The sequence below is a fragment of the Trichosurus vulpecula genome, chromosome 6 (genome assembly GCF_011100635.1).
Source record: "Trichosurus vulpecula isolate mTriVul1 chromosome 6, mTriVul1.pri, whole genome shotgun sequence".
Classification (NCBI taxonomy): Eukaryota; Metazoa; Chordata; class Mammalia; order Diprotodontia; family Phalangeridae; genus Trichosurus; species Trichosurus vulpecula.
In genome coordinates, this window is record NC_050578.1 from 63,972,138 (window position 1) to 63,998,600 (window position 26,463).

Sequence of the window (26,463 nt, forward strand, 5' to 3'; positions counted from 1 at the left end):
TTTCCTTTTTTTCTTCCCCTACCCCAGAAATGGCTATGATTAGACCCAAATATGCATGGATACGCACACACACACACACACACACACACACACACACACATGTAAAAACCATTCTATACATACTTCTATTTATCAGTTCTTTCTCTGGATGCAGATAGCATCTTCCTTCACATCCTTTGTAGTTAATTTGGGTATTTGTAATAGCCAAAATGACTTACTCACTCAAAGTTAAAACAATATTCTTGTTACTATATACAACATCCTCTTGGTTTTGCTCATTTTGCTCTTCATTATTTTGATAAAAATCATGTGAATTTTACCTGGACATTTGGTGATGAAGAAATTCTATGAAACTAGAGAGGAGACACAAATACTAGTCATTCTATTCTTAGACTGTTGTTTCTCCCCAGGCCAGGCTATTTCATTCCTTTTGATGATTATTAGCCCTAATGATGAATTTGTTTAAGAATTTACTTATTATCTCTTAAATGACAAGACTAGATGAACACAACTCCCTCAGAAGTTGTTTAGGATAATTCTTTTCATGAGAAATTGTACACCTGAAAAAATTGACTAAATTCAAACATAGGGGGAAGAAAAGTTAATATTTGAGTATAGGGAGGCATAAGTTATTACTTATCAACTTGCTACCACCATACCCTCCCCTGAAGACCCCATTCTATATGAATTACATATTGTTATTGTATTATACCATTCTCTGTCACCACATTGTTCCTTCTGGCTCTCTTATTCACCTTCCCCCAACCTCCTGCCAAATGACACTCCCAAAAGGAACAGATTTTTTTGCCTTGATTCTTTGGGGATTATATTTCTTCCACATGATTTATTATGTTTTAGGAAAAATGGTATTGATATCTTATTTTCACATTATCTACATTTCCACATATACTCCTCCCTACCCCCATTACCAGAGAAAAATCTTATAACAAAAATGAAAGAAAACAAAAATCAAAAAATAAAAGTCCAGCAAAAACAACCAAGCTATCAACTAAGTCTGATACTATATGCAATATTATCTCATCTACAGCCCTCTGTCACCAAAGGGGTTCACTTTAGAAGGACAAACCATTCAACTACCTACTTTCCCTCTAACTCTGGAAATAGGTGAGCGAGTTCATCCATGTCATATTAACAAAATGCCTTCATGGTAATTAATTTATCATCCACAGGGTCAAAAATGGCATAGCTGGATGCTTCCTTCCACTGCCACTCCATTTGCTGTACTTGAAAATCAAATCTAAAATATGAATTAGCCAAATATTTAGTAAGGGTATGTGCTGAACCAGTTTTTATCTTCTTGCACTCCAGCTGCTTAAGGCGCATTTATAGGAGAGAGATTAAAATCATAGTAAATGCAGCAGAGAGACAGCTTTCTCTGAATACCTTGTAATACTTGTTTAGGCTCTACCAACCTTTTGATCTGGAGAAAGAATATAGTCCAGCCTGCCACCTTCTCCCAAACGTAATGGACCGTAGGTTAAAGGTTCCCAAACTGGGTGCTATCTCCCCCTCGGGGTGCTGGAATAATCTAGGGGGTCAATAGAGGCTTTGGGTACAATTGGGGGGCATTGAGTAAAAATAAAAGGGCAGTGGAAGCATAAGGAAAGAAGAGAAGAAAATTTTGAAAAACTGTTTGTACATGTTTCATCTGTTGTGTAACAGAGTTGAAGTTGTATGGATTATATTATTTTTCAAATAAATACACGAAATGAAAGTTATAACTGGTTAGTTGTCTTAATAAACAAGGGTTGGCAGGAGAGTGCTGCCCATGTTATCTGGAGGTCCAGCATTCATTAGCAGGAATATGTATATGTAATGACTTGTTTATAATATAATACTGTATGGTTATATAACACTATATTGAGTCATCAAAATTTCAATGAAGGAAAAACCCCAAACATTTACCATAAATTATTAAATTTAAGGTGTGTCTTTTTAAAAAAAACTATAGTTTTTGAAATGATGCAAGTTTAAAAAAATGTTAAAGGGTTAAAGAAAGATTTCTGAGGGGGGGTTGCCAAGTAATTTTTTTTGAAAAGGAGCAGTAGGCCAGATAAGTTTGGTTACCTCTTCTCTTGAGGATAGGATGGTGGTGGGGAGGAGAGGGACTGGGCAGCAATAATCAACATAATATAGAACAGAAGTTCTTCATATTTTGTGTATGTGGGTGTATGAGAGGAAGAGAGAGAGAGAGTGAGAGAGAGAGAGAGAGAGAGAGAGAAAGAGAGAGAGAGAGAATCCCTTTGACAATTGAGTGAAACCTATGAACCCTTTTGGGCTGCTGGGTAGTGCAGTGGATAGAATGCCAGGCCTGGAGCCACGAAGACCTTAGTTCAAATTTGGCCTTAGATACCTAGTTGCTATGTGACCCTGGACAAGTCACTTAACATTGTTTGCCTCAGTTTCTTCATCTGTTAAGTGAGTTAGAGAAGGGCAAACCACTCCAGATGGGGTGATGAAGAGTCAGACATGACTGAAATGACTGAACAACAACAAAACCACATGGACCCTTTCTCACAATAGTCTTTAAATACATTAAATAAAATATGTAAGATTGAAAGGAAACCAATTATCTTAAAATACAATTATCAAAATATTGAAAAAAGCAAGTTAGTGGCTACCAAGTTCAGAGCCCATGAAAAACGCATTTAGTAAAGATTAATAGCTTAATAGTAAAGATTAATCTTCCATACCCTATACCTCATCATGGATTGGAGTGACTCCTGGGCTCTGGAGCCTGTTCCAGAAAATCACAAGTTCAAGTGGGCCTTAGCAAGCTGGAGCAAAGGCTTAGTGTCTGTCATCTGATGACCAGCCTGCAGAAGTCTGAAAAGGCTCTTAATGAGGTTCTTCACCAGGTGTGGAGTTTTCTCAGCCCCACCCCATCCACAACCAATCAACACTTATCTACTAAAGTGCTGAAGATTTTCCTCTATAGGATGAAATCAGTCATACTTGAAAGATTGAATTGTAAATTAAACAAACTTGATCCTGCTATTTAGGGCCAGAGAAAAGTTGAGAACAGATTTTCCCATGACACTTCCTGGAGAGGCAAGCTTTGGAGTTGGGGCCTTTGGAACCTGGGCCCTTCCATGCTCCAGTATCTTGTAAATCTCTTTGCTGTGCTCCCAAAAGATTATGCAAAGCACTTGGAAGGTTGTTTGTGAGGATCTTTTTCTCTGTGTGAATGGATGGGCTGATCCTATGCTCTTGATTTATAGAGGAAGGTTCCTAGGACATGAACGAAGTAGGTCTCCTGGTGAGGCCATAAACAGGAGTCAGAATGGGAAGGATGGATGGCTTGTGTTCTTAATCAGTCAATTCATAAACATTAAGTGCCCACTATGTGCCAGGCATGATGCTAAATGCTGGGAATACAAAAAAAAACATCAAAAGACAGTTCCTAACCTCAGAAAGTTGACAATCTAATGGGGGAGACGATAAGTAAACAAATAAGTACAAACAAGGTATATACAGATGTTGACAGGATTTTCCTGAGCCAGTCTCTAACTTGAGAATGATGAAATAGCAGGCCAGAGACAAAGCACCAGTAATCAGGTAGCTATTTAATTAATTAATTTCATCATGAGGAATAAATTTGCAAATTGGGAATTTTTCTGATCAGAATTCCATGTTGCTGAAGTGAAAATAGAGATTATACACATAAATCACAAATGGGAAGGGAGAGGTGAAGGAGGATTACAAACAATCTTTCCATGACAAACCACAAACGGACAACAATTCTGGAGTACTGAGGGAGCACTGTTGCTTGAGTCCTTGGAGGTCATTACTTGGTGGGTCACAGGACCAGCGTTCTGTGATGGGAACAGGTTCTCCGGTCTTTGATTCATTTCACTTCAGGTACATAGGCAGTGATTGTGAGCCTTGCCAAAGTTTGATTGAGCATTTTAAGCTGCATTGTAAGTCCAAGAGAGGCAATTCTGAAAAATCTAATCTATTAGTATATTCATTACACATGTCATATCCATTAATATAAAAACCACAATTCCCTTCACACAGAATAAATAAGAAATAATTAGGAGAGGGAAAGCATTAGAATTAAGAGGGGTTGGGAAACGCTTTCTGCAAAATATGGGATTTTAATTGGGATTTAAAGGGATATATGGGGTATTGAAGGAGGACTAAAACTTTTGGTGTGAGGGCTTGCTGAGCCCTTTGCAGAGCTGGTGTCTACCCAGCACTCACCTGTGGGTCCAAGAAGCTGTAGCATGTGTAGTAGCCACACTCCAATAAACCATCTCAGCAGACAGGCTAAACCAGGTTGAGGACAACCAACAAGCCTCAGCTTGATCAGACATCTAAAACAGCAAGGTCATCCACTGCAGTCTGGGCTTTCACCCAGTTTTGACTTTTGTCTTGCCACTGAACTTCAGTGACTTTGGAAGAGAGTAAGGCTGATGAATTTTTGCAATTCTGCCTCACTTAAATCCAATTCACCCATGAGCCAAGACATCACCCCATGGGGGCAGAGCCAAGATGGCAGCTGGAAAGCAGGGACTTGTGTGAGCTCCCTGCCAGGTCCCTCAAAAAACCTATAAAAATGGCTCTGGACAAATTCTAGAACTTCAGAACCCACAAAACAGAAGAGGGAAGCAGGGCTCCAGCCTACGACAGCCTGGATGGTCGCTGGGTGAGGTCTATTGTGCAAGGAGTGGAGGGGAGCAGAGCTCAGCGTGGGTGGTGGCAAGACCGACCACACCAAGAGCCAGGCAGAACAGGCCTTAGAGCCCCGAATCAGTGAGCTGGGGAAGTTACCAGACTCCTCAACCCACAAACACCAAAGACAACAGAGAAGGTTAATGGGAAAAGCTGTGGGGGACAGAGTTCGTGGTTCAGCCACTGCCCCAGGGGCAGCAGGGGTGGTGCAGCTACAGAACTACAGCTGCAGTTACTTCTGGCACCAGGCCCACCAGGTGGGAGGAATTAAGTGGAGGATAAGAGCATGAGTGAAGAGCCTGCTTAAGATTTGAGTCAGGTCCAGGTTGGCGGTTCTTGGGAAAGGAGGAGTGCTGGTGTGGCAGAGCTGGCTGTATAGAAATAGCTCTGAAATCAACAGCACAACCCCTCAAGCTTGGAACAAAGTACTCTTTGCTCTACAAGCAGTCATACCCCGCTGAAAAACTCAAGGGTCAAGTAAGTTGGCTGGGAACATTGCCAGGCAGCGAAAACAGACTCAGATTCAGTCTCAGACTTTGGAATCTTTCTTTGGTGACGAAGAAGACCAAAACATACAGACAGAAGAAGTCAACAAAGTCAAAGAACTTACATCAAAAGCCTCCAAGAAAAACATTAACTGGTCTCAGGCCATGGAAGAGCTCAAAAAAGAGTTGGAAAAGCAAGTAAGAGAAGTAGAGGAAAAATTGGGAAGAGAAATGAGAAAGATGCAAGAAAACCATGAAAAACAAGTCAATGATCTGCTAAAGGAGACCCAAAAAATACTGAAAAAAAATATTGAAGAAAACAACACCTTAAAAAATAGACTAACTCAAATGGCAAAAGAGCTCCAAAAAGCCAATGAGGAGAAGAATGCCTTGAAAGGCAGAATTAACCAAATGGAAAAGGAGGTCCAAAAGATCACTGAAGAAAATACTACCTTAAAAATTAGATTGGAGCAAGTGGAAGCTAGTGACTTGATGAGAAATCAAGATATTATAAAACAGAACCAAAGGAATGAAGAAGTGGAAGACAATGTGAAATATCTCATTGGAAAAACCACTGACCTGGAAAATAGATCCAGGAGAGATAATTTAAAAATTATTGGACTCTCTGAAAGCCATGATCAAAACAAGAGCCTAGATATCATCTTTCAATAAATTATCAAGGAGAACTGCCCTGATATTCTAGAAGCAGAATTGAAAGAATCCACACATCGCCTCTTCAAAAAGATCCCAAAAAGTAAACCCCTAGGAACATTGTCGCCAAATTCCAGAGCTCCCAGGTCAATGAGAAAGTACTGCAAGCAGCCAGAAAGAAACAATTTGAGTGTTGTGGAAAAACAATCAGGATAACACAGGATCTAGCAGCTTCCACATTAAGGGATCAAAGGGCTTGGAATATGATATTCCGAAGGTCAAAGGAGCTAGAATTAAAATCAAGAATCACCTACTCAGCAAAACTGAGTATTATGCTCCAAGGCAAAATATGGATTTTCAATAAAATAGAGGACTTTCAAGCTTTCTCAGTGAAAAGACCAGAGCTGAACAGAAAATGTGACTTTCAAACACAAGAATCAAGAGAAGCATGAAAAAGTAAACAAGAAAGAGAAATCATAAGGGACTTACTGAAGTTGAACTGTTTTGTTTACATTCCTCCATGGAAAGATGATATGTATGATTCATGAGACCTCAGTATCATAGTAGCTGAAAGGAATATGCATATATATGTGAATGCATATATATACATATGTGTGTGTCTATGTATGTATATATGTAGGTGTGTGTGTGTATATATATATATATATATATATATATATATATATATATATATATATATATGTATATATATAGACAGAGGGCACAGGGTGAGTATGAAGGGCTGATATCTAAAAAAATAAAATCAAATTAAGGGATAAGAGAGAAATATATTGAGAGAGGGAGAAAGGGAGAGATAGAATGGGGTAAATTATCTCACATAAAAGTGGCAAGAAAAAGCAGTTCTCTAGGAAAGGAAGAGGGGGCAGGTGGGGAAGAATGAGTAAATCTTGCTCTCATCAGATTTGACCTGTGGAGGGAATACCATATACACTCAATTGGGTATCTTACCCCACAGGAAAGAAGGAGGAAAAAGATAAAAAAGGGGGGACAATAGAAGGGAAGGCAAACAGAGGAGGAGATAATCAAAAACAAACACTTTCAAAAAGGGACAGGGTCAAAGGAGAAAATTCAATAAAGGAGAATAGGTTAGGAAGAAGCAAAACATAGTTAATCTTTCACAACATGAGTATTGTGGAAGGGTTTTAAATAATGATACGCATGTGGCCTATGTTGAATTGCTTGCCTTCTTGGGGAGGGTGGGGAGGGAAGAGGGGAGAGAATTTGGAACTCAAAGTTTGAAAAACAGATGTTCAAAAACAACTGAAAAAAGTTTTTGCATGCAACTAGGAAATAAGATACACATGCAAGGGGGTGTAGAAATTTATCTTGCCCTACAAGAGAAGAAGAGAAAGGGGGATGGGAGGGGAGTGGGGTGACAGATGGGAGGGCTGACTGGGGAACGGGGCAACCAGAATATACACCATCTTGGAGTGGGTGGGAGGGTAGAAATGGGGAGAAAATTTGTGATTCACACTCTTGTGAAAATCAATGCTGAAAACCAAATATATTAAATAAATTAGATAAATGCTACCTAAAAAAAAAGACATCACCCCATGATGTCATTGGTCTTCTTCCAAAACAAAGAACTAGCAAAAAGGGAAGCCAGGAAGTGGAGATGAGATGGGAACCAAGGGAACAGCCAGAGAAAATGCCCACAACTAAGAGAGGGTCTTGTTCCTGGAAGAAGGAGGCCACTGTCATTGGATCAAAAAATACATGTCATGGAGTAAGGTACAAGAAGACTGGAAAGGGAGGAGGGAGCTAGGTTATAAGGGGATTTTGCATTTGGTCCTGCATGCCTCTTTGGTTGTGAGTCACATTTTCTGTTCAGCTCTGGTCTTTTCACTGAGAAAGCTTGAAAGTCCTCTATTTTATTGAAAATCCATATTTTGCCTTGGAGCATAATACTCAGTTTTGCTGAGTAAGGTTTGATAAGCATTTTGACTTGGTCTGTTAGAGAGAATATTACTATGAATGAGATCACAATCCACCAAAGTGTCCAAGTGTCTAAGGGAATGGATGGGTGGCATTCAGTACCAGTGTTAAAGGTGTTTAAAAATATTTGTTAGATTGGCGCATTTGGTTTGAGTTAAACTTTTCCCACAATAAGAATCTTTCAATGTATGTGTTTAAGTATTAGCCATTCCATGGACTTTAATTTTAAGGAATCCCTATAGGAATTCATCCTATAGGAATACACCTTAGTCCTTGACTATTCCTCTGACTTTCCAGATTTACTTTAGTTGAAGTCAGAATGAGCTGACTTGTTCTGGAGAGAACCAAATAGATTCATTTTCCCATTTGCTCACTTTCTGTCCCATGGTTCATCTCATCTGTACCATGGCTCACCTGCAGTCTAGTTTTGGGTATTTCCTGTTACAAAAAAGAATAAAGAAATACTACTTGTCCTACCAAATAGAGCAGAGATTTCCAAATCATAATAGCTAGTCTTTACATTATGTTTTAAATTTTATAAAAACCATACCTAGCCTTATGACATAGTAACATTAAGTACAATTATTCCAGAAATAAAGAAAGCAAAGTTCAAGGGGGGTTCTATGATTTTTCATGGTGACCCAGCTAGCAAGCAGCAGGGCCAAAATGTGAGCTGAGATTTTCCAATTCTGAGACAAGTTCTCTTTCCTGTACCTCACTCTGCTTCTCCTGTCTTGAGTGTCTCACAAAAAAAAAAAAAATTGTTCCACTCACTGAGAGATGTGTGTAGCTAAGGGTCATTGGGATAGTGTTCCTAAAATATTGATATACTTTCTAAAACACATATACTTTGCAGATAAATAAATATACATCAGGGAGCATAAGGGAAGTTAATGTTAAAGTATTCATTTTGTCAAGACTTCTGAGCTGAATTAGAATAAGTTCTCAGATGAAGAACTATATGTCTTATATTTTCTACTGGCTAGAACACTCAACCAGAAAATGATGGGTTGGAATAGATAAACGGTTTTTGACCTTTGTTGTATGTGCCATGGACTCACTTGGCAGTCTGGACAAGAATATATATTTCTAAAAAATGAATAAAACAAAATATTTAGGATTATGAAGGAAACCAATTATACTGAAATGTATTTATCAACATACTTTAAAATGAAGTTCACTGAACCTAGGTGGTTCCTGAACTAGATAGTTTGTAAGGTTCCTTCCCTTTCTAATCCTATGATTCTATGATCTCCTATCTAAAGCACTAAGTCCTGTCTATGAGTTCTAGTCTAAACCAGAGCCACTCTTTCATTAACAGTTTCAATTTCCAGATGAATTTGACTAGTCGTTCACAGTCACTTCTAGGTACTTTGCATTTCCTCCTGGTCTCACAGTGATGTAATAATGAGGAAGATAGGGTATCAAATAATTTGATAAAAATTACTGAATGAATTGTATTCTGTAATGCCACAGGTTGTCCCTTGTTGGAATCTGTGGTACCTTTCTTTTTTTTTTCTACTAGCAAGCCCATGACTTGGCTGTTTCTTTTTAAAAATTTTATCTTATTATTAATATCTTTTAGTTTTATATCACATTTATTGCTTAGTAGACCCCCCGCTTCTGCTCTTTTAGTTGTTCTTTGTAACAAAGATTTTTGAAAAAGCATTTCACTATACTGATTATGTCTGGTAAAATATGCAATATTGCAAATTTTACAAAAATTGCAATCTCCTACCTCTCTAATGAAGGGAGAATGCTGCATTTTTCGATATTTGTTTGGGGCCAAATTTGCCATCATAATTATGTAGTGTTGTTTCATTTTTTTGTTTGTTTTTTGCATTTCTTATCTTGAATATTATTTTCCTGTTTCTGCTTACCTCACATTATATCAATTCATATGCCTTCTCATGCTTCTCTGAAATCTTCAAATTTGTTGCTTCTTAAAGTTCAATAGTATTCTACTACTTTCATGTACCATATTTTGTTTAAGTCATCCCTCAATTGGTGAGATTCCCTATAAGTTTCAAGATGCCATTACTATTCATGGGGTTCTCCAAAATATAGTTCTGCCTACAAGAGAAGACATAGATCCTTTCCTCTATCCCTGTTCCTCAAAAACAAGACATCAGTCTCCTTCAAAGGTTTAGAAAGGATTAATATCACAAGACATAGAGAAACACACATGTAGGTAAAGAAAGTAGAAGTGGAATGTGGTCATATTAGATGAGTCAAAGGGTATATAGAAGATATGTAGTGATGTTAAGGGTTAGTTTCCAAAGGGAACAATTCACAACTCTGGCAACAGGGTCTGTTTTCCCAAGCATACTACGTCCCCTCCCTCATCTTTACCCATCCAATGAGTGTAAGGTAGAACCTCAGAGTTTTAAATTGGAATGTCTTTTATTATTGGTGATTTGGAGCATTTTTTTATATGAATGCTAGTTGCTTTTGTTTCTTCTTTTGAGAATTACCTCTTCACTTCCTTTGACTCTTTATCAATTGGGAAATGACTCTTTTTCTTATATATAAATATATGCATACATACATATATATATTTATCAGTGTCTAATATCTTGGATATCTGAGAAATTTTGTGAAAAATGTTTTCTTTACTTATTGTTTTCCTTCTCATTCTAACAAATACATAACAAAAATGACTATTTTATCTTCTCTGATCATCTTTATGCTATGATTTATCAAAACTTCTCCCCTTATCTATAGTTCTAAAAGTTTTTTGCCTTCCCTTCTATTTAATTTGTTTATGATATAATATTTGATATCTAGGTTATGTATCCATTGGATTCTTATTTTGGTATAAAGCGTAAGGTGTTGGTCTAACACTAATAGTGTACTTCTTTCCTTGGCCTTTCCCCTGCTCGTAAAGTCTTTCTGGAGTTCAATCCACTGTATAAGATACTTTACAGAACTTGATAAAATAATAACAAAATTCATTTGGAAAAACAAAATATGTGGAATATCAAAGGATATAATGTAAAGAAGTAGGTATAGTGTGGGGGAATAGTACTGACAAATATCCAACTGTATTATAAAGCAGCAGTCATCTAAACCACCTGGTATTGGTTAAAGAATATAGATAGATCAATGGAATAGACTAGACAAAGGAGAATCACAAAAAATAGGAGTCAATTACCCAGTATTTGACAAAATGAACAACATAAATCACCCAGGGAAAAACTCCCTATTTGATAAAAACTGCTGGGAAACCTGGAAAGCAGTCTGGCAGAAATGAGGTTTAGATCAATACTCACACCACATTCCACAATACATTCTAAATGGCTATACAACTTAAATACTAAAGATCATACTATAAAAAATTAGAAGAGAAGCAAATTATATTTCTCTCAAAGCTATGGATAAGGAGATATGTTCTTAATCAAACAAGGGCTAGAGGCATTTTATCTTTTCTAAGATAAAATGACTTTTGAATGATTACATTATTTTCATACATTCACATATTGAATCAGAAATTTCCGCAAAGTTCACGTACCTGCTACTCTTAATTTAATACCTCTCCTCTTTCAAAAGAGACATTTCTATAAGATGTCTTACACTTTATAGAAGTAGAATTTTTGAAATTCTCTCCCTATTTGTTATGTGCTCAAATTTCTGTCAATTGCTACCTGAGAAAATAATTTCTTCCCAATATTCCTGACACTGTACACTGTGAGTTTTTAGGCCCTTGAGAAAATAATTCCATCTGAAGAATTCCAAGCTTCCTTAGATTCCAAGTTTCCTTTACATTATCTCAATCATATAAAAACCTGATTCCAGAAAGCAAGTCTCAGGTACTTAAGAGCTGAGACAATTTGGCATTCTGATGGGTGTCTGGACTTAGATATCCCATTATCAATGTTTGTATAGTCTCCTAAGCCACTTCTTATGCTGTATATGCCAGATCATACTTGTTCTTTTGAGGGCAGCTGGCTCGTAAGCAAGGTCTGAATGTGCCTTAGCAGTCCTCTGCACATGTGGCCACATGAAAGATCAGTTATATTTTAAAAAGGGGCATTAAAGAGGTGAGGCATGAAAAATTATATGCCTCTCCACCTATATATGATTTTTTTTAAAGAATAAAACCTACTGGAATGACAAAGGATATGTCTTGGTCTTTACCTAATACAACATAGACTTTTCAATGATTTAGCCATAAGCCAGGTAGGATAGCAACCACTTAATACCTCTCACCTGGAGGCATGAATGCCCATTCACTCTCTGGGTTGGACTGCTCTCTCCAAAATACCCTATTAAAATGCTGATTAGATGCAGGTCTAGATTCCTACAAAACAGACTGGCACAGTGAAATTCCATCAGTCTTTATAGTTACACAAGAGTTCTTCCTGTTCCCAAACCCTGAAGCAGTGACAACGGCCCCCCCACATGGCAATGAGCACCTACGCTGATGCTTGAAGCCCTGGCTACCTCTCCTGCTTTGTATTTCTTTCCCTGAGTATAGGTGGCCAGACAACAATACTGTCTCATTTTCTACATTGGCAGCTATGTCGTGGACTGGAGAGACCTAGAGTCATTGAGAGGTTGGAGTGACTGGCAGCTCCCCCAGGCTACCACAATGCTTCTTGGAGGGGACAGTGCTAACTGCCAGGACCTTAAGTTCTAGTTAGGCCCTGGTTTTTCAGATCTAAACCTTGGGAGAGTTACTCAGATAATGTAGAATCAAAGTGAAATTGAAAGGATTTTTCAGAAGCTTTACAAAATGCTTTATGTTTTTGTATTTTAAGTATCAACCTCCTGGAAGAGTATGATGGGAAAGGAGGAGGGAAGGAATGAATGTTTGTGTAGCATTTGCTATGTGCCAGGTACTGTACTTTTTACAAATATTAGCTCATTTGATAATGGAAGTTATGGGTTACTGTTTTATATCTTTGTCACTGTGACAAAGTCTTTTGTGAGTCTTTTATGGCTTCTGCGTTCCTTTTGTAACCTATGCCCAATCTACTTCATTCATTGTGTAGCTTTCTAGACCTCACCCTCCTAATCCCTTTTAGGGTGTCCTTAGACATGAGCTGTTCAGTTATTTCAGTCAAATTTGTGTCTTTGTGACCCCATTTGGGATTTTCTTGGCAAAGATATTAGAGTGGTTTGCTATTTCTTTCTCCAGCTCATTTTACAGATGAGGAAACTCAGGCAAAGAGGGTTAAGTGCCTTGCCCAGGGTCACACAGCTACTAAGTGTCTGAGGCTGGATTTGAACCCAGGAAGATGAATCTTTCTGACTCCAGGTCTGGTGCTCTATCTACTGTGGCCACCCATCTGTGCCCATGCATAGTTTTAAGTGATTTTCTCTGGAACCCTTAGATGAAGATTTAAAGAGTCAGAGAGAATGGGAAAAGCCTGTTTCCTCTCCAACCCCCAGGACTGAATCCACTCTGCATCAGTCTAGAGCTGAGGTTCCTTGGTAGAAAAGGGTTTCCTACTCCTTTGGCCATTGGGTGTTGTTGCACTGGGAAAATAACAATGATATTAGAATTAGAAAACCTGGATTAAGTCTCAGATCCAACACTTAGGAGACCTGGGGAAAGTCACTTCACCTCTGTGGGATTCATTTCTCTTATTTGTAAAATACAGAAGTTGGACAAGATGTCTTGTAAATATTTTTAGAGAGAGTGAGGTGCATTGGATGAAGTGCTGGACTGAGGAATACCTGGCTTTGAATCCCTCCTCAGATACTTATTATCTATGTGACCTTAGGCAAGTCTTTTAACCTCTGAGGCCCTCAGGTTTCTCATTTGTAAAAAAAGAGGGTGGGGAGAGGGGCTTGGATTGATGACCTCTATGATTTCTTCCAGCCCCAAATCTATAATCCTAGAATCTTTTCTGCTCCATGACTCTATGGTTCTAGTTTAAGCTACACCATTATTATCTTTTCCCTATTCTTGTTTCCCATGTGGAGATGGTATGGATAGCCCATCAGTCAGGCATGATAGTACAGAAATAGCTGAATGTTCAGTTTTTAAGTGGAAAGAATGCCTTGATCCAGGTGGTGAAGGACAACCATGAAAAAGTTTCACAATTTCCAGAGCAAGTTTGCTTACTTTCCAGAGTTCATCTTGATCAGGGGTTCTTAACTTTTTTACATCATAGCTACCAGGTCAGGTTTTTCTTCATTTCCCATCCAGCTGTACTCCTGGCCTTCTCCGTCATACCCTAACAATCTCTTCATCTTGCATGATCATTTTCTTCCTGGAATTCACCCCTCATCAGTACCCTCTGCCCCTTTAGCCACTCTGAGTAGAGGGCTGAGTGGAATGTTCTTCCCAGAATCACTTTTTAAGGAGGGCATGTGGGTCAATCAATCAACATTTACTAAGTTCCTACTGTGTGCCAGGTTCTTGGCTAAGCACTGGGGATACAAAGAGTCAAAAGACTGTTCCTGTCCTCAAGGAGCCCCCTTAGCATAATGCCTGACATATAGTAGGCACTTAATAATTATGTTGACTGACTGACTAAGGAACTATATGAACACAATTACATAATGCTCTTTACACAAATGAGGACAAATTAAGGTTATCAGAGAAATATTAATTGCTCATGGGTCGACCAAGTCGACCCAATGACAATAGTGTCTAAATTAATTTGCTTATTCAAACTATACTAATCAAACAACCAAAGGATTATTTTAGGGGTTAAAATAATAACAAAATTCATCTAGATGAACAAAGGTATAGAATTTCAAGAGAATTAATGAAAAAAAAACAGTGTAAAAGAAAGGGACCTAATGAGGATGCATATCAAACTATAGTACAAAGCAGTACTCATGAATACAATTTGGTACTAGTTACGAAATAAAGAGACTGATCAGTGGAAGAGGTTAGATGCATCATATACAGCAAAGAAGCACAACAGCTTAGTATTTGATAAATCCAAAGATCTCAGTTACTGGGGCAAGAACTCACTAGTCAACAAAAATTGGAAAACAATCTGGCAGAAACTAGATGTAGGCCAAAATCTCATACTGTATACCATGAGAAGTCCCAAATGGGTACATGATAAATTAGATATAAAAGATTACATCATAAACAAGTTATAGAAGCATGGAAGACATTACCTGTGAGATCTATGGAGGGGGAAGAGATTATACCTGAATAAGAAACAGAAAGTGTCACAAAATGTAAAATGAACAATTTAGTTACATAAAATTAAAAAAATTATAAACAAAACCAATTCAATTAAGATTAGAAGAGAAACAGATATGTTGAAAAAATATTTGCAGTACAGTTCTCTGATAAAGGTCTCATGTCTTAGATTCTAGTTCTATGGGAATTGATTCAAATTTATCAGAATGAAAGCTATTCACCAACTGATAAATGGTCAAAGTATACAAACAGGCAGTTTTCAAAAGAAAAAATCCAAGCTATCAACAAGCCATATTTTTAAAAAGGCTCTAAATTGCTAACAATTAGAGAAATGCAAATGAAAACAACTGTGAATTTCTACCTCATACCCATCAGATTGACAAAGTTGATAACAAAGGAAAATGACAAATGCTGGTAGGGCTGTGGGAAAACAGTTACAATAATGGACTTTGCTGGAGATGATCTAACCATTCTGGAAAACAATTTGGAACTATATCCAAAAAGTTCCCAAACTGTTCATACTCTTTGATCCAACCAAAACACTAGATCTATATCTCCAAATAAAAGAGAGAGGAAAAGGACCATATCACAACAATTTATAGCAGTTCTTTTCATGGGGGTAAAGAATTGGAAACTGAGTGGGGAGGTGCCCATCAATTGGGAAGTGAATAAAGAAGTTATTGTATATGAATGTGATGGAATACTGTCATGCCATAAGAAATGGTGAAGGATTATTCAATTTGGTACTAAAAACATTAGCTTTAGCAGTAACAGAAGAAAAAGAAATTGAAGGAATTTGCATAGGCAAAGAAGAAACAAAACTATCACCCTTTGCAGATGAGATGATAATATACTTATAGAATCCTACAGAATCAAGTAAAAAAACTACTTGAAGTAATAAACAGCTTTAGCAAAGTTGCAGGATATAAAATAAACCCACATAAATCATCAGCATTTCTATATATTACTAACAAAGCCCAACAGCAAGAGAGAGAAAGAGAAATTCCCTTTAAAGTTACTTTAGACATTATAAAATATTTGGGAGTTTACCTGCCAAAGCAAATTCAAGAACTATATGAACACAATTAAAAATACTTATCACACAAATAAAGTCAAATCTAAATAATTGGAAAAACATCAGTTGCTCATGGGTAGGCTGAGCTAATATAGTAAAAATTACAATTCTACCTAAATTAATTTGCTTATTTAGTGCCATACCAATCAAACAACCAAAAATCATTTTATAGAGGTAGAAAAAATAATGAAATTTGTCTGGATGAACAAAAGGTCCAGAATGTCAAGGGAATTAATGAAAAGAAATGCTAGGAAAGGTGGCCTAGCCATACCAGATCTTAAATTGTATTATAAAGCAGCAATCATCAAACCACTTTGTACTGGCTAAGAAATAGAGTGATGGATCAGTGAGACAGGTTAGGCACACAAGACATGGTGGTCAATGACTGCAGTAATCTACTGTTTGATAAACCCAAAGACCAAAGCTTCTGGGATAAGAACTCACTATTTGACAAAAACTGGTAGGAAAACTGGAAAATAGTATGACAGAAACTAGGCATAGACCAACATCTTATACAACATACCAAAATAAAGTCAAAATGGGTCCATGATTTAGATATAAAGGCTGACACTATAAGCAAACTGGGAGAGCAGGAATAATTTACCTGTCACATGTATGGAGAATGGAAGAATTTATGAACAAATAGGAGATACAGAACATTATAAAACGCAAAATGGATACTTTTGATTACATTAAATTGAAAGGGTTTTGCACAAAGTCAATGCAACCAAGATTAGGAGGGAAGCAGAAAACTGGGAAAGAATTTTTTAGAACTAGTATCTCTGATAAAGGCCTCATTTCTCAAATATATAGAGAACGGAGTGAAATTTATAACAACATGTTGTTCCCTAATAGATAAATTATTAAAAGATGTAAACAGGCAGTTTTCAGATGAAGAAATTAAAGCTATCTACAGTCATATGAAAAAAATGCTCTAAATCACTATTGATTAGAGAAATGCAAATTGAAACAACTCTGAGGTACCACATCACACCTATCAGATTGGCTAACATGACAAAATAGGAAAATGATAAATGCTGGAGAAGAAGTAGGAAAATTGGAACACTAATGCATTGTTGGTAAAGTTGTGAACTGATCCAACCATCCTGAAGAGCACTTTGAAATTATGCTCAGAGGGCTATAAAATTGTACATACCCTTTGACCCAGTAATACCACTTCTATATCTGTATTCCAAAGAGATCATAACAAATGGGAAAAGGACCCATATGTACAAAAATATTTATAGTAGCTCTTTTTGTGGTGGCAAAGAATTGGAAATTGGGGGATGCCCATCAGTTGGGGAATGACTGACAAGTTGTGGTATATGAATCTAATGAAATACTACAGGGTGTTCCTAAAGTCTGGACAGATAGGAAAATTGATGGCAATGTGGAATTATTCCATCGAGTTTATGTGAATCTTGCAAAGCACATCAACCTTTGCATTAAAGTGGTAGAAATCGTATTGAAGATGTTATTTGGTAATATTCCAATTAAACAAAATGTGGTCAAAAATTTAATTCATTTCATTTCTTGAAAATATGCATTTTTGCCTATGTGTCCAGACTTTAGGAACACCCTGTATTGTGCTATAAAAAATGATGAACAGATGAACTGCATAAAAACCTGGAAAGACTTATATGAACTGATGCTGAATGAAGTGAGCAGAAGCAGGAGAACATTGTGCATAGTAATAGCCATATTGTGCGATGACTAACTTTGATAGACTTATCTCTTTTCAGCATTGCAAGCACCTAAGACAACTTCAAAAGCCACATGATGTAAAATGCTGTCCACATTAAGAAAAAAAACTATGGAGTCTGAATGCAGATTGAATCATATTATTTGCTCTCTCTTTTTTTTTCTTTCTCGTGGTTTCTCCCATTGGTTCTGATTCTTCTTTACAATGTGACTAATGTGAAAATAGGTTTAATATGAATATAAATGTTGAGCCTATATCAATTTGTATGCTTTCTTGGGGTGGGGGGGAAGGGAAAGATGGGGAGAAAATTTGGAACTCAAAATCTTATGGAAGTGCGTGTTGAAAACTAAAAATAATTTTTTAAAAAAGCAAAAAAAAAAAAAAAAGAAATGATGGAGGACATGGTTTCAGAGAAACCTGAAAAGACTGGAATGAACCGATAGGAAATGAAGTGAGCAGAACCAGAAGAACAATTTACATAATAACATAAATATTGTAAAGAAAATCAACTTTGAAAGTCTCAGGAATTCTGATCCACTCAATGATTAACCATGATTCCATAGGACTCATGATGAAACATGCCACCAACCTCTTGATAAGGAGGCAATGGACTCAAAGTACAGATTAAGACACTTTTTTTGGAGCTGGCCAGAACAGAAATTTATTTTGCTTGACTATACATGTTTTAATTGAATACTTGTTTTTCTCGCTTTCTAAATGGGGCAAGAGGGAGAAAGGAGATAAGGGAGGGAGAAAAGTCATATCCTCACTTGAAAAATTAAGTTAACTGACTCACGCCCTCTGGCCTAAAGAGTTTTGAAACTTTAACATAACCCTGGGTTCAATTTGTAAAAGTTAATCAGTAAGCCGCAATAGTTGCATAAGAGTTAAATTTTCAAGGACTAGAAAAAAATCCACTTGTTTTCTGGATCTCAGGCACAGATGTTGAAGCTTATGATTTGACAAGATTAGCATGTAAGGGGGAAAATTACATGTGTTTTAAATTTATTTGTGAGATCTTTTAATGGGAATGTCTTCTTTAAATCCCTCCTGCTCATTTCCCCAAACTCCAGAAATCTGGAGGATGAGCCCCACCCTATGAAGAATACCATGGCCGTACATGTGAGCAGGAAACTTTCTGACACAAGAGCTATGTTTATTTTGGTTTGCTTTTTAGATAATGAGTTAGCATTTATAGGACATTAAAATTTTCAAAGCACTTTACAAATATCATCTCAGTTGATTCTTACAACAACCCTGGAAGGGAGGTGCTATTTTTATTCCCATTTTATAGATAATAAAGTAGAAGGACACAGAGGCGAAGTCAGCTCTCCAGGATTGCATGAGGGTCTGAGGTTAGCTGTGAATGCAGGGTTTGTGGATATCAAGTCCAACTCCTCTTTCTATTGCAACACCTGGATTGCCTTAATTGCTATGTTCAAAAACAAATGATAGACCTAACTAACTTGGAAACAGTCCTGACTGTTTAATGACTGACTAGTTTCCCTGAAAGAAAAGAAGGGGTTTATGTATGGGAAGAAGCAGAGGGGTGGAGTGGCTTAAATAGTATCTCACTTCACACTAGAATTCAAGGGCAAAGAAAATGATAGAGCCTTAGAATTAACATCCCCTAAGCTAATTGTTACACTACAAAAACTATTGTTCCTTCCTCATACAGGGATATTAATGAAGTAGAAATTATGAGAGGCAGGACCAGCCCTAAGCAACAACAAATACATTAAATAGGTTAAATTTGCCTTCATCGCCTTCTGTCATATGCTCTCTGTTTCTCCCCATTCAGAGTTTACTGATTTCCTGCTACAATCCCACCAAAAACTGGCTTCTAGGAAAAGATCTGCTAACAGCCATTTATAAAACAAAGTAAATTTCAGTGAGCCATCTCCTCAGGAGTATTTGCATTTTAAATGTTAACTCAGTGTGGAATGAAATCTTTCTCATGGTTTGAGACAATTCTAGACAACCACTGAGAAGTCAGGGAGACACTTGAGGGCAATGTTTCAAAGTTATACCATTTAGCTTGGCTCAGGCTCCCTACTGCTTAGTGATGGATTCTCTTTTGTCAGTACAAACCTGGCTGTCACCCACATGAGACTGAGAGGAACAGTGAAGGCCATCTCATTTCCCCCCCCCCTCATTGTTTTAGAAAATACTTTGTTGGGCCTAGATATGAGTTGTGGAATTTTGCATACTCTGATTTAAGGTTGGGGACAGTGGGGAGACAACATGCTGTCACTTTGGTTGTATACTGGAGGCAGGGCTCATTAACATCAACTCTAGTCAGTAGCAGTAAGAGTTGGTTGTTGAAGTGGGTTGGGAATAAGAAAAGAGGATAGATCTCTTCCACCAACAGGTATTGAGTATAAAAACCCACACAAACAAGAAGTTTGTATGTTCTTTTATTCTAAGGGTCACCAGAGGGGTGACCCTAACCATCTTAAAACAGCTAAGCAGATGTTTGATCCCGGACTTGGAATAAGGAAGACCTGAGTTCAAATCCCATCTCAGCCATTCACTAGCCATGTGACCCAGGCAAATAAATGAATCAGCCTCACTTTCTTCATCGGTAAAATGGGGGATGGTAACAGTACCTAGCTCACAAAGTTGATCTGAGGATCAAATGAATTAATGTATGTAAAATGCTTTGCAAACTTTAAAGTGCTACATAAACATTAGCAGTCTTGACAGTGTGAAAATCTGATGAACTCATTAATTAGCCCTGGAAGCAGAGGTGGGCTGGAGCCAGTTCCTACAATTGTTAATATTTCCTTGGAAATTGAAAACACTGCAAATCAGGGCTTGATTTATTTGTTTTGTTTTGTTGATATTCTAGTCTCTAGACTTAAGAAAGTGATAGAGAAAATGTTAATAATGCTAATAAAATCTTTTTCTTTAAAAAAACTAATTAATTTTTAGTTTTTAGCATTCACTTTTATAAGATTTTAAGTTCTAAATTTTTCCCCTTTCCTCTCCTCCCCTCCCCAAGACAATATACAATCTGATATAGTCTATACTTATAAATTCATATTAAACATGTTTCCACATTAGTCATTTTGTAAAAGAAGAATTGGAACAAAAGGGAAAAAATATGTGAAAGAAAAAAATGAGAAAATAGTATGCCTTGATCTGCATTCAGACTCCACAGTTCTTTTTCTGGATGTAGATAGCATTTTCCAACTTGAGTCTTTTGGAGTTGTTTTAGATCATTGCATTGCTGAAAAAAGCTAAGTCTATCAAAGTTAGTCATCACACAATGTGGCTGCTACTGTGTACAATGTTTTCTTGTTTCTGCTCACTTCACTCAGCATCAGTTCATATATGTCTTTCAAAGTTTTTCTGAAATTCACTTGCTCATTATTTCTTATAGAACAATAATATTCCATTGCATTCATATACCACAACTTGTTCAGCCATTCCCCAATTGATGGGCATCCCCTCAATTTCCAACTCCTTGCCACCACAAAAAAGAGCTGCTATAAATATTTTTGTGTGTGGGTCCTTTTCCCATTTTTATGATCTCTTTGGGATACAGGCACAGTAGTGGTATTGCTGGGTCAAAGGGTATGCACAGTTTTGTAACCTTCTGGATGTGGTTCCAAATTGCTCTCCAGAATTGTTGGATCACTTCACAACTCTACCAACAATTCATTAGTGTTCCAATTTTCCCACATCTTCTCCAGCATTTATAATTTTCCTGTCTTGTCATGTTAGTCAATCTGATAGGTGTGACATGGTACCTCAGAGTTGTTTTGATTTGCATTTCTCTAATCAATAGTGATTTAGGGCATTTTTTCATATGACTACATATAGCTTTAATTTCTCCATCTGAAAACTGCCTGTTCATATCCTTTGACCATTTATCAGTTGGGGAATGACTTATATTGTTATAAATTTGACTCAGTTCTCTATATATTTTAGAAATGAGGCCTTTATCAGAGGCACTGGCTTTAAAAATTGCTTCTCAGCTTTCTGCTTCCCTTCTAATCTTGCTACATTGACTTTGTTTGTAATGCTAATTAAACTTAAAAGTATTTTCTGTGTACATTTCACCTGCCTCCCCCTCACTAGTGGTTAAACATTTACAGGCATAACTCTTCCAGAAGGAGGAGATAGGAGACTAGGTGCTGCTCCTAGTAATAAAATCAAATGCTGTTAAAAAGAACTTTCCTTCCAGGTATGTAACAGGTTGCAATCTTCAACAATTTAGGGAGTTTCCATGGGAAATCCTTGATCTTTAAGGTGCAAATCAATGCCTTTCTCACCTCTGAGATTAGGAGATAATATAATTTGTGATCATTTTAATTTGTGCCACTTCAGCCAGGTGATTACCAGGACTAAAGTGTTAGAAGTGATCTAAGAGAACATCTAATTCAGACTCCTCTTCTGCTGCATTTCATAGAGGCCAAGGGACCACCCCAAGATCACAAGGCGACAATCATTAGAGGCAGGATTTGAACCCAGTTCCTGTGACAGAAGTGTAGGCATAGTGTTGGGGCACAGGGAAAAAAGCAGTATTCAATTCTTGATTCCATTTCTGCTGCCTCTCCAAAAAAAATCCACTCCTTTTACTAAAGACACTAACTTACTAAAGACACACTAACTCTGATCTTTGAGGACCATCCTCAGGTGGCATCCAGAGCAGTGATCCCATTTTGACTTTTCTGTGATCTCTTTATATAATTATGTAGGTTTTGTGCCTGTGAACTGAGCAATATTTCCAATGGCCCTGTCATAAATGCTGTGCTAGCTTTTCCTAAAGCCTTAGCTCACACAGATTAGGCTACTTTCTTTTCCTGAAGAGGGTTAAGAAGCATAAAAGTCTCCAGTTTCTCTCTCTGTCTCCCTTTCTCTGTCTTTATTTCTCTCTGTCTCCCTCCCCCTCTCTTTGCCTCTCTCTCTCTCTCTCTCTCTCTCTCTGTCTCTCTCTCTCCTATCTTCTCTTTCCCTCTCTTCTCTCCCTCTTCTCTTTCTCTTATCTCTTTCTCTTTATCTCTGTCTCTCTCTGTTTGTCTCTGCCTCTCTCTGACTCTGCCTCTCTATTAGTTTCTTTCCTCTTGTCTTTAACATGCCCAAATGCCAGGAAGATAAGAACCCAGATCATAATTACAGAGAGATCAAAATAGAGAAGGCCTGAAGATAGACATCTATAATTTGAGGGGAGTGAACATGGTTGGAAATGGGGAGGAAAGATATGGACACCCCTCCCCCCACCAAATCATCCAGCTGGAATGCTCATTGATTGCTCTAGTGTGGCTCTATTCTGATGCAGTGCCTTTCTCACAAAGATAACATGAAGATCTTACATAATGCTCATTTGGATATTTTGACACATTGCATGTACCCTTTTAATAACCAGGTCCTCTCCACCCATACCTATAGAAACTTTTCCCTGGAAGCTGGGCAGCACAGACCATGAGATGACAAAACCGCTATTGAAACACACCAGAAGCTCATGCATGTACATCATAAAACCGCTTTTTAAATCACTGCTTCATAGAAACATGAACAGTATAAAATTCACAGGATGGTAGATTTAAAAGCATAAGGGACTTTCCCTTTATCTCAAAGTAAGCAGAGGCCAAAAGAGATGAGATGGCATGTCTGAAGTCCCAGGAGTAGGAAGTAACAAAACCAGGATTTTAACCCAGGTCTTCTGATTCCAAACTTGGCCATTGTCCACTGCACCATGCTAATTCCCTCTGTTTAAAGTTATATGGACCAAACTGATGAGCAGGCAACAAATTCAATCACCAAATCACAGAACTTGACAATTAGAAGGGACTTTGGTGATTATCCAGTTTAGCCCGTGCATGAATGAAATCCCCCAGCTTCTGTCTGACAACCTCTAAGTTGGAATAACCACCACTTTTCAAAATAGTCTATTCCACTCTCAAACATTTCTAATCATCATGAAGTATTTGCTGAAATCAAGTCTAAATTGGCCCTTTTAAAAAAAAGAGTTTTTTTTTTCAAATTACATGTCAACAATTTTTAGTATTCCTTTTCACAAGATTTTGAGTTCCAAATTTTTCTCACTCCCCTCCCCTCTTCCTAAATGGTAGGCAATTGGATATTGGTTGTATATGTGCAATTATGTAAAACATATTTCCACGTTAATTCCAGTTGTGAAAGAAGAAACAGATCAAAAGAAAAAACCACACAAAAATATAGTGAAAAAAGTATGCTTCAATCTGTATTCAGAGTTCATCAGTTCTTTATCTGGGTATGGATAGCATTTTCTATCATGAATCTTTTGTACCTGTCTTGGATCATTGTGTTGCTGAGAAGAGCTAAGTCAGGGGTGGGGAACCTTTGGACTTGAGGCCATATGTGGCCCTCTAGGTCCTCAAGTGCGGCCCTTTGACTGAATCCAAACTTCACAGAATAAATCCTCTTAAAAGGATTTGTTCTGTAAAACTTGGACTCAGTCAAAAGGCTGTACCCCAGGACGTAAAAGGCCACATGTGGCCTTGAGGCTGCAGGTTCCCCACCCCTGAGCTAAGTCATTCATAGTTGGTCATCACACAATGTTGCTGATACTGTGTACAGTTTTCATTACTCAGTATCAATTCATACAACTCTTTCCAGGTTTTTCTGAAATCTGCCTGCTTATCATTTCTTATTGAGCAATAGCATTTCATCACATTCATATACCAGAACTCATTCAGCCATTCCCCAACTGATGGGCATTTCCTTAATTTCCGTAAATTGCCCCCTTTGACAACATTTATTCATTGCTCCTGGTCCTGTCCTCTGGGTTCAAACAGAACAAGTCTATGTATTTCTTTACATGCTACCCCTTCAAGTACTAGCTACCATGGCCATCCTGATTCTTCTCTTCTCCAGGCTGATTCTGTCCATTTCCTTCAGTCAAATTTCACACAACATGGACTCAAGGCCCTTCACTATCCTGGTGACCCTTTTCTGGATACTATCCAGCTTATAGATGTCCTTTAAAAACTGTGGTACTCACCTTTGAGTGGGATACTCCAGATGAAGTCTGATAAGGGCAGAGTGCTGTGAGACTATCACTTCCCAATTGTTCTAAGTGATGTTACTCTTAGAGGCAGCTATATGGTTCGGTGGATAGAACGTTGTGCCTGGAGTCAGGAAAACCTGAGTTCAATCTGGCCTCAGATGTTTACCAGCTATGTGAACCCAGGCAAGTCACTTAACCTCTGTTTGCACTGTTGCCCTTCATTTTTGAAGAGGACCAATGACATTGCAGGGTAATGTTTGACTCATGCACAAATTGGATTTAAGTGAGACAGAGTTGCACAAATTCCTTAGCCTCACTCTCCAGTGGCAAGACAAAAGTCAAGATAATTGGAGATGGCTTGGGATGCAGTGGATGACCTTGGCATCTTCAATTTCTGACCAAGCTCTAAGCACTCCACAGTGCCAACTTTAGCTGTCTTTATGGCTGTTGAAACAAATTGTTCTCATTCACCCGTTCTGCCAGCAGAAGTCTTCACCTGCTTGGAGTAAGCATCCCTCTAACTCACTGATGCTTGTGAGGCCCATCAGTTAGTTAGGCCTATCAACCTAATTTAGCCTGTATACTGAAACAGTTTACCAGAATGTGACTGCTGCATATGCTACAGCTTCTTAGAGCCACAGGTGAGAGCTGAGTACCAGGTAGACACCAAAGTAGATGAGCAGCCCTGAAAAGCGCCTGGCAAACCCTCACACCAGAAATGCTAGTCTTTCTTGAACACCTCATACGCACCTTTCTCTTTGCCTAAATCCACTGAAGAAGGAAACGGGCAACTACTTAAGTATCTTTGCCAAGAAAAACTCCCGGGCAATATTGGTGTGTTTTGGCCCAAGGGGTCATGAAGAGTTGGATGATTCAACAAGATTTTTTAATAAAACCTAAGATTCCATCTCCTTTTTGATGGCTACACCACACTGCTGACTCATATGAACTCATGTTTTCAGGACATTTGCTGTCTAACCATGCCTCCCATGTATTATACTTGTAAAGTTCATTTTCCCATGTATCCAAGTGCAAGATTTTACAATTATGCCTTATAAGATTCAGCCTGTCAACATCCTTTTAGATCCAATATTTTATCTATTTCTCCAACCTTTGTGTCATCTGCAAATGTAATAATCATACCACCTGTGCTTTATCTGATTCACTGATAAAAATGTTGAGACACGCAGTGTGTAGCACATGGGACGCCATCTGCATATTGATGTGAAACGGATGAACTGGATTCAAATGATAATTACTCACCTGTACATACCTGTGTGACTCTGAATAAGTTGCTTGACCTCTTTCATGTCAGTTTCTTCATCTATAAAATGATGGGACTGGACTAGATGAACTCTGAAGTCTCCATCAAACAATGAGGCAAGATTTAAATCTGTACCTTCTAACTCCCAAGTTCTTATTCACTACATCAGGGAAATGAAACCTTTCACAACAACCTCAGAAATCTCTGATTCTCCCAGCTGTACTAAGATTACTCCACAGAGAATGCAAAAATGGTCTAGTTCTTGCTAGACAGGACAAATTTGGAGTGGATTCCTTCTTACCCTACCCTCACAATGACCTGTGCATTCTCTCAATCTATTTTTTGCTATCTGTGTTTAAGGTTTTGGACATTTTCTTATATTATTTCCTGCATTATTATATTCAAGTGTTTTGCTTTGGAAGACTCATGACCCCTAAATCATCTCTGTACATACTAATTTCCAGACCAGTTGCCTTGGATTATATAGAATTTATTTGTTCTTTTAAGGTCAAAAGAGATGA

General features: G+C 37.8%; 1 long non-coding RNA gene across 1 annotated transcript; it reads right to left on the minus strand.

Moving 5' to 3' along the window:
* Positions 1-3,590: 3,590 nt before the first annotated feature.
* LOC118852638 lies at positions 3,591-24,820 on the minus strand. Its single transcript, XR_005010618.1, has 3 exons — positions 24,673-24,820; positions 4,228-4,340; positions 3,591-3,934 (listed from the first exon to the last, which is right to left on the minus strand). It is a non-coding gene; the product is annotated as an uncharacterized LOC118852638 (long non-coding RNA).
* Between the last annotated feature and the right edge of the window lie 1,643 nt (positions 24,821-26,463).